Source organism: Salmo salar, unplaced genomic scaffold (genome assembly GCF_965601325.2).
Source record: "Salmo salar unplaced genomic scaffold, fSalSal1 ptg000587l, whole genome shotgun sequence".
Lineage (NCBI taxonomy): Eukaryota > Metazoa > Chordata > Actinopteri > Salmoniformes > Salmonidae > Salmo > Salmo salar.
Window position 1 is genome coordinate 497,496 of NW_027675427.1, and position 6,553 is coordinate 504,048.

Sequence of the window (6,553 nt, forward strand, 5' to 3'; positions counted from 1 at the left end):
TTTCTGGATTTTTTTGCCGTTATTCTGTCTCTCACTGTTCAAATAAACCTACCATTAAAATTATAGACTGATCTTTTCTTTGTAAGGGGGCAAACATACAAAATCAGCAGGGGATCAAATACTTTTCCCCCCCACTGTACTACCCACCACTGCGACCTGTACGCTCTCGTTGTCTGGCCCTCGCTTCATACTCGTCGCCAAACCCACTGGCTCCAGGTCATCTACAAGACCCTGCTAGGTAAAGTCCCCCCTTATCTCAGCTCACTGGTCACCATAGCAGCACCCACCTGTAGCACGCGCTCCAGCAGGTATATCTCTCTGGTCACCCCCAAAGCCAATTCCTCCTTCGGCCGCCTCTTCTTCCCGTTCTCTGCTGCCAATGACTGGAACGAACTACAAAAATCTCTAAAACTGGAAACACTTATCTCCCTCACTAGCTTTAAGCACCAGCTGTCAGAGCAGCTCACAGATTACTGCACCTGTACATAGCCCATCTATAACTTAGCCCAACTACTTCTTCCCCTACTGAATTTATTTATTTAGCTCCTTTGCACCCCATTATTTCTATTTCTACTTTGCACTTTCTTCCACTGCATATCTACCATTCCAGTGTTTTACTTGCTATATTTTATTTACTTTGCCACCATGGCCTTTTTTTGCCTTTACCTCCCTTATTTCACTTAATTTGCTCACATTGTATATAGACTTATTTTTCTACTGTATTATTGACTGTATGTTTGTGTAATACCCTTGTTTGAACCAAGTATTGAGTTTATTTGTTATAATTAATTGGTATTATATTTAAAAGATGATTGAATTGCTCCTAAACTGTAATGTTGTTAATGCATTATGCTTTTTGAAGAAATATTTATTTAATGTATAAGTGAATAGTTTGTTTTACTTTGAAGTTTACGTTTTGACCAATAAGGTCGCTTGTTAAGTTGTGGCCAATGGGAGTTGACCTGGTTAACGGGAGGGAAAAAAACGTTGATGAAAGGATGGACGTTTTACCTCAGGACGGTTGGTGAAGAAAAATTATAAAAGAAGACGACAGAACTACAACAAAACACATAGCTACTAAGACATGAAGGGAAATACATGTTTTATTTAATAAAAGAGTTGTTATAATTTAGTTAAAACTTTGTAAAGACTGAAGCTACCGTCTCGTCGTGGAGGTATTAGCCAGCCTAGAGGTTAGCCTAGCATCGTGTCACACCGGGAGATAATTGCTTGGGAAGCTTAACGAGTTCGTGTTGCCATGGGGATATCGGTTACTAAGGAGTACTGTCTGCATGGGTAGCTGTGCTTGCCTTGGACTTTGTGAGGAAACCTGCATGGAACTGCCATACTTCGCTGAGGGAATATCTACCAAGTAGTGAGTAACCACAATGTGAGGTGCTTAATTTGGACACGGTTTGTGCAGAACTCATTGGGGTTTATTATTTTTTATTTCTTTTAAAATAAAGGTGAAATAAATAAATTGGTAATGGTGAGAGGTTAGCATGTTTTGTTGTAGCCTCTGTTATTGGTAATGGTGAGAGGTTAGCATGTTTTGTTGTAGCCTCTGTAACTTTCTCACTCATTATTATTCATGATCTTTCTCAATCATGGCAGTCACAGGCTTGATGTAGTCATTGCAGTCAAAGAATATGGGACCAAATACAAAACTTTTGACTATTTTAATACACTATGAGTTAATTGGTCAGAAAACATATGACTTCTTTAAATAGGGGGAATAGATACATAAACTGCTTTCATTTTTCTAAACGGTGAAACAGATATGTTTGAAAATATCCTAAAATAAAAGGTGACATTATATACTGTCACCACATATGAAACATTTGATCTGAAATCCAAAATGTTGGAGTTTAGAGCCACATTTAAAATGTTATCTTCACTGTCAAAATAGATATGGTGTGGACTGTATACTCAATACAATCTAAATCTGATACCTCACTGTCTGTCTTTTGACTGATACTGCTTTTAAACTGGTCTGGTCAGTCTACTCAAATATTTGTACTATACATGTTTCTATCTGCAGGCAATACTTTGATCATTTGTCATTTTTAATGATACATTAATTTATGAATATATATGTAAGGTTTCAGGACACTGATATCTGAATATGTTGAAAAATTATACTGCCACTATTTTCACCACTAAAGAATAGCAGTGTGATTTTAATATGATTTGACTCTTTGCAGGCTGTCAGGCTGTCTAGTCACAGAGGAAGGCTGTGCTTCTCTGGTCTCAGCTCTGAGGTCAAACCCCTCACACCTGAGAGAGCTGGACCTGAGCTACAATCACCCAGGAGACTCAGGAGTCAGACTGCTCTCTGCTGGACTGGAGGATCCACACTGCAGACTGGAGAAACTCAAGTATGTAGAGGGTTTATGTCAATGTTCACATCAGACATGTTTGACTTTTCAGGCTAGGTAATACAAACATTCTTACCACCACTTGAACAAAGTTAAATGCTGACTGTGTGTGTGTGTGTGTGTGTGTGTGTGTGTGTGTGTGTGTGTGTGTGTGTGTGTGTGTGTGTGTGTGTGTGTGTGTGTGTGTGTGTGTGTGTGTGTGTGTGTGTGTGTGTGTGTGAGAGAGTTCAGGTGTATCCCTCAATGACTGTCTGTTCTTCTGCTTACCGCTACAGTGTGGAACATGGTGGAGAGAACAGAATGAAACCTGGGCTTAGAAAATGTGAGTGTTGACTGCTGTGAAGAATATGACTAAGAATAAGTCTTAATTCAAGTTAAGTCAAAGACCACCATCATTACTGACTTGGTCATATTAAATATCATCTGTAGTTCTACAGAAGCACAAATCAGGGACACCAACGTTTACAAAGAGTTTATATGACTGTGTGTGTGTGTGTGTGTGTGTGTAATTATTGTGAATAAGTGTGTATTATATTACCATACAGTATAACATATGATCATTCAACAAGTCTCAAGTTACCTTAACTTCTCCTTTTGATATCTAGAAACATCTACATTAAATGAATTAGTGAAAAGTGAGTTAACATTCTAATGTGAATGATGATGATTTCTAATATTTTGTCTGGTTTCATCCATCAGATGTCTGTGATCTCACACTGGACCTAAACACAGTAAACAGACGCCTCTCTCTGTCTGAGGAGAACAGAAAGGTGACATGGAGGACAGAGAAGCAGCCGTATCCTGATCACCCAGAGAGATTTGAGGACTGGGGACAGGTGCTGTGTAGAGAGGGTCTGACTGGGCGCTGTTACTGGGAGGTAGAGTGGAGTGGGGGGGCTGGTATAGGAGTGACATATAAAGGAATCAACAGGAGAGGAAGGGGTGATGACTGTTGTCTTGGATGGAATGACAAGTCCTGGAGTCTGTTCTGCTCTGACAACAGTTACTCTGCCTGGCACAATAATAACTCCACTACCATAGACGTCCCCTCCTCCAGCTGGTATAATAATAACTCCACTACCATAGACGTCCCCTCCTCCAGCTGGTATAATAATAACTCCACTACCATAGACGTCCCCTCCTCCAGCTGGTATAATAATAACTCCACTACCATAGACGTCCCCTCCTCCAGCTGGTATAATAATAACTCCACTACCATAGACGTCCCCTCCTCCAGCTGGTATAATAATAACTCCACTACCATAGACGTCCCCTCCTCCAGCTGGTATAATAATAACTCCACTACCATAGACGTCCCCTCCTCCAGCTGGTATAATAATAACTCCACTACCATAGACGTCCCCTCCTCCAGCTGGTATAATAATAACTCCACTACCATAGACGTCCCCTCCTCCAGCTGGTATAATAATAACTCCACTACCATAGACGTCCCCTCCTCCAGCTGGTATAATAATAACTCCACTACCATAGACGTCCCCTCCTCCAGCTGGTATAATAATAACTCCACTACCATAGACGTCCCCTCCTCCAGCTGGTATAATAATAACTCCACTACCATAGACGTCCCCTCCTCCAGCTGGTATAATAATAACTCCACTACCATAGACGTCCCCTCCTCCAGCTGGTATAATAATAACTCCACTACCATAGACGTCCCCTCCTCCAGCTGGTATAATAATAACTCCACTACCATAGACGTCCCCTCCTCCAGCTGGTATAATAATAACTCCACTACCATAGACGTCCCCTCCTCCAGCTGGTATAATAATAACTCCACTACCATAGACGTCCCCTCCTCCAGCTGGTATAATAATAACTCCACTACCATAGACGTCCCCTCCTCCAGCTGGTATAATAATAACTCCACTACCATAGACGTCCCCTCCTCCAGCTGGTATAATAATAACTCCACTACCATAGACGTCCCCTCCTCCAGCTGGTATAATAATAACTCCACTACCATAGACGTCCCCTCCTCCAGCTGGTATAATAATAACTCCACTACCATAGACGTCCCCTCCTCCAGCTGGTATAATAATAACTCCACTACCATAGACGTCCCCTCCTCCAGCTGGTATAATAATAACTCCACTACCATAGACGTCCCCTCCTCCAGCTGGTATAATAATAACTCCACTACCATAGACGTCCCCTCCTCCAGCTGGTATAATAATAACTCCACTACCATAGACGTCCCCTCCTCCAGCTGGTATAATAATAACTCCACTACCATAGACGTCCCCTCCTCCAGCTGGTATAATAATAACTCCACTACCATAGACGTCCCCTCCTCCAGCTGGTATAATAATAACTCCACTACCATAGACGTCCCCTCCTCCAGCTGGTATAATAATAACTCCACTACCATAGACGTCCACTCCTCCAGCCCCCACAGAGTAGGAGTGTATCTGGACTGGCCAGCCGGCACTCTGTCCTTCTATAGAGCCTCCTCTGACACACTGACCCACCTGATCACATTCACCTCCACATTCACTGAGCCCCTCTATCCAGGGTTTAGGGTTTATGTTGACTCCTCAGTGTCCCTGAAATAATAACCTGACACACACACACACACACACACGACACACACACACACACACACACACACACACACACACACACACACACACACACACACACACACACACACACTGGACACAGACACTGGACACACACACACACACTGGACACAGACACTGGACACACACACACACACACACTGGACACACACACAAACACACACACTGGACACACACACACACACACACACTGGACACACACACAAACACACACACTGGACACACACACACACACACACACACTGGACACACACACACACACACACACACTGGACACACACACACACACACACACACTGGACACACACACACACACTGGACACACACTGGACACACACACACACACACTGGACGGACACACACACTGGACGGACACACACACACACACTGGACACACTGGACACACACCCAAACACACACACTGGACACACACACACACACACACACTGGACACACACACACACTGGACACACACACACACACACACTGGACACACACACACACACACACACACACTGGACACACACACACACACACACACACACTGGACACACACACACACACACTGGACACACACACACACACACACACTGGACACACACACACACACTGAACACACACTGAACACACACACACACACTGAACACACACACACACACTGAACACACACACACACACTGAACACACACACACACACTGAACACACACACACACACTGAACACACACACACACACTGAACACACACACACACACACACTGAACACACACACACACACACACTGAACACACACACACTGAACACACACACTGGACACACACACACACACACACTGGACATACACACACACACACTGGACACACATACACACTGAACACACACACACACACACACTGAACACACACACACACACACACTGAACACACACACACACACACACTGAACACACACACTGGACACACACACACACACACTGGACACACACACTGGACATACACACACATACACACTGGACACACACACACACTGGACACACATACACACACACTGGACACACATACACACTGAACACACACACACACTGGACACACACACAGGCTTGACACACACAGGCTTGACACACACATGCTTGACAAACACACTGGATACACACACACACACACAGACACTCTGGACACACACACAAACACTGACACACACACTGACACACATAAACACTGACACACACACACACACTGACACACATAAACACTGACACACACACACATAAACACTGACACACACACACACTGACACACATAAACACTGACACACACACACACACACACTCACTGGACACACACATACACACACACACTGGACACACACACACACACACTGGACACACACACACACACTGACACACACACACACACTCACTGGACACACACACACACACACACACACACACACACACACACACACACTCACTGGACACACACACACACACACACTGAACACTCACACATGACAGGCTTGTAATATTTTCTTATCTTTTACCACTTTGCATTTTTTATGATATATTTTACTGTTTGTG

General features: G+C 43.6%; 1 long non-coding RNA gene across 1 annotated transcript; it reads left to right on the forward strand.

Moving 5' to 3' along the window:
* Positions 1-2,184: 2,184 nt before the first annotated feature.
* Positions 2,185-3,509, forward strand: LOC145876411 (uncharacterized). The gene is made up of 3 exons (XR_014391531.1): positions 2,185-2,378; positions 2,654-2,700; positions 3,078-3,509. It is a non-coding gene; the product is annotated as an uncharacterized LOC145876411 (long non-coding RNA).
* Positions 3,510-6,553: the final 3,044 nt, after the last annotated feature.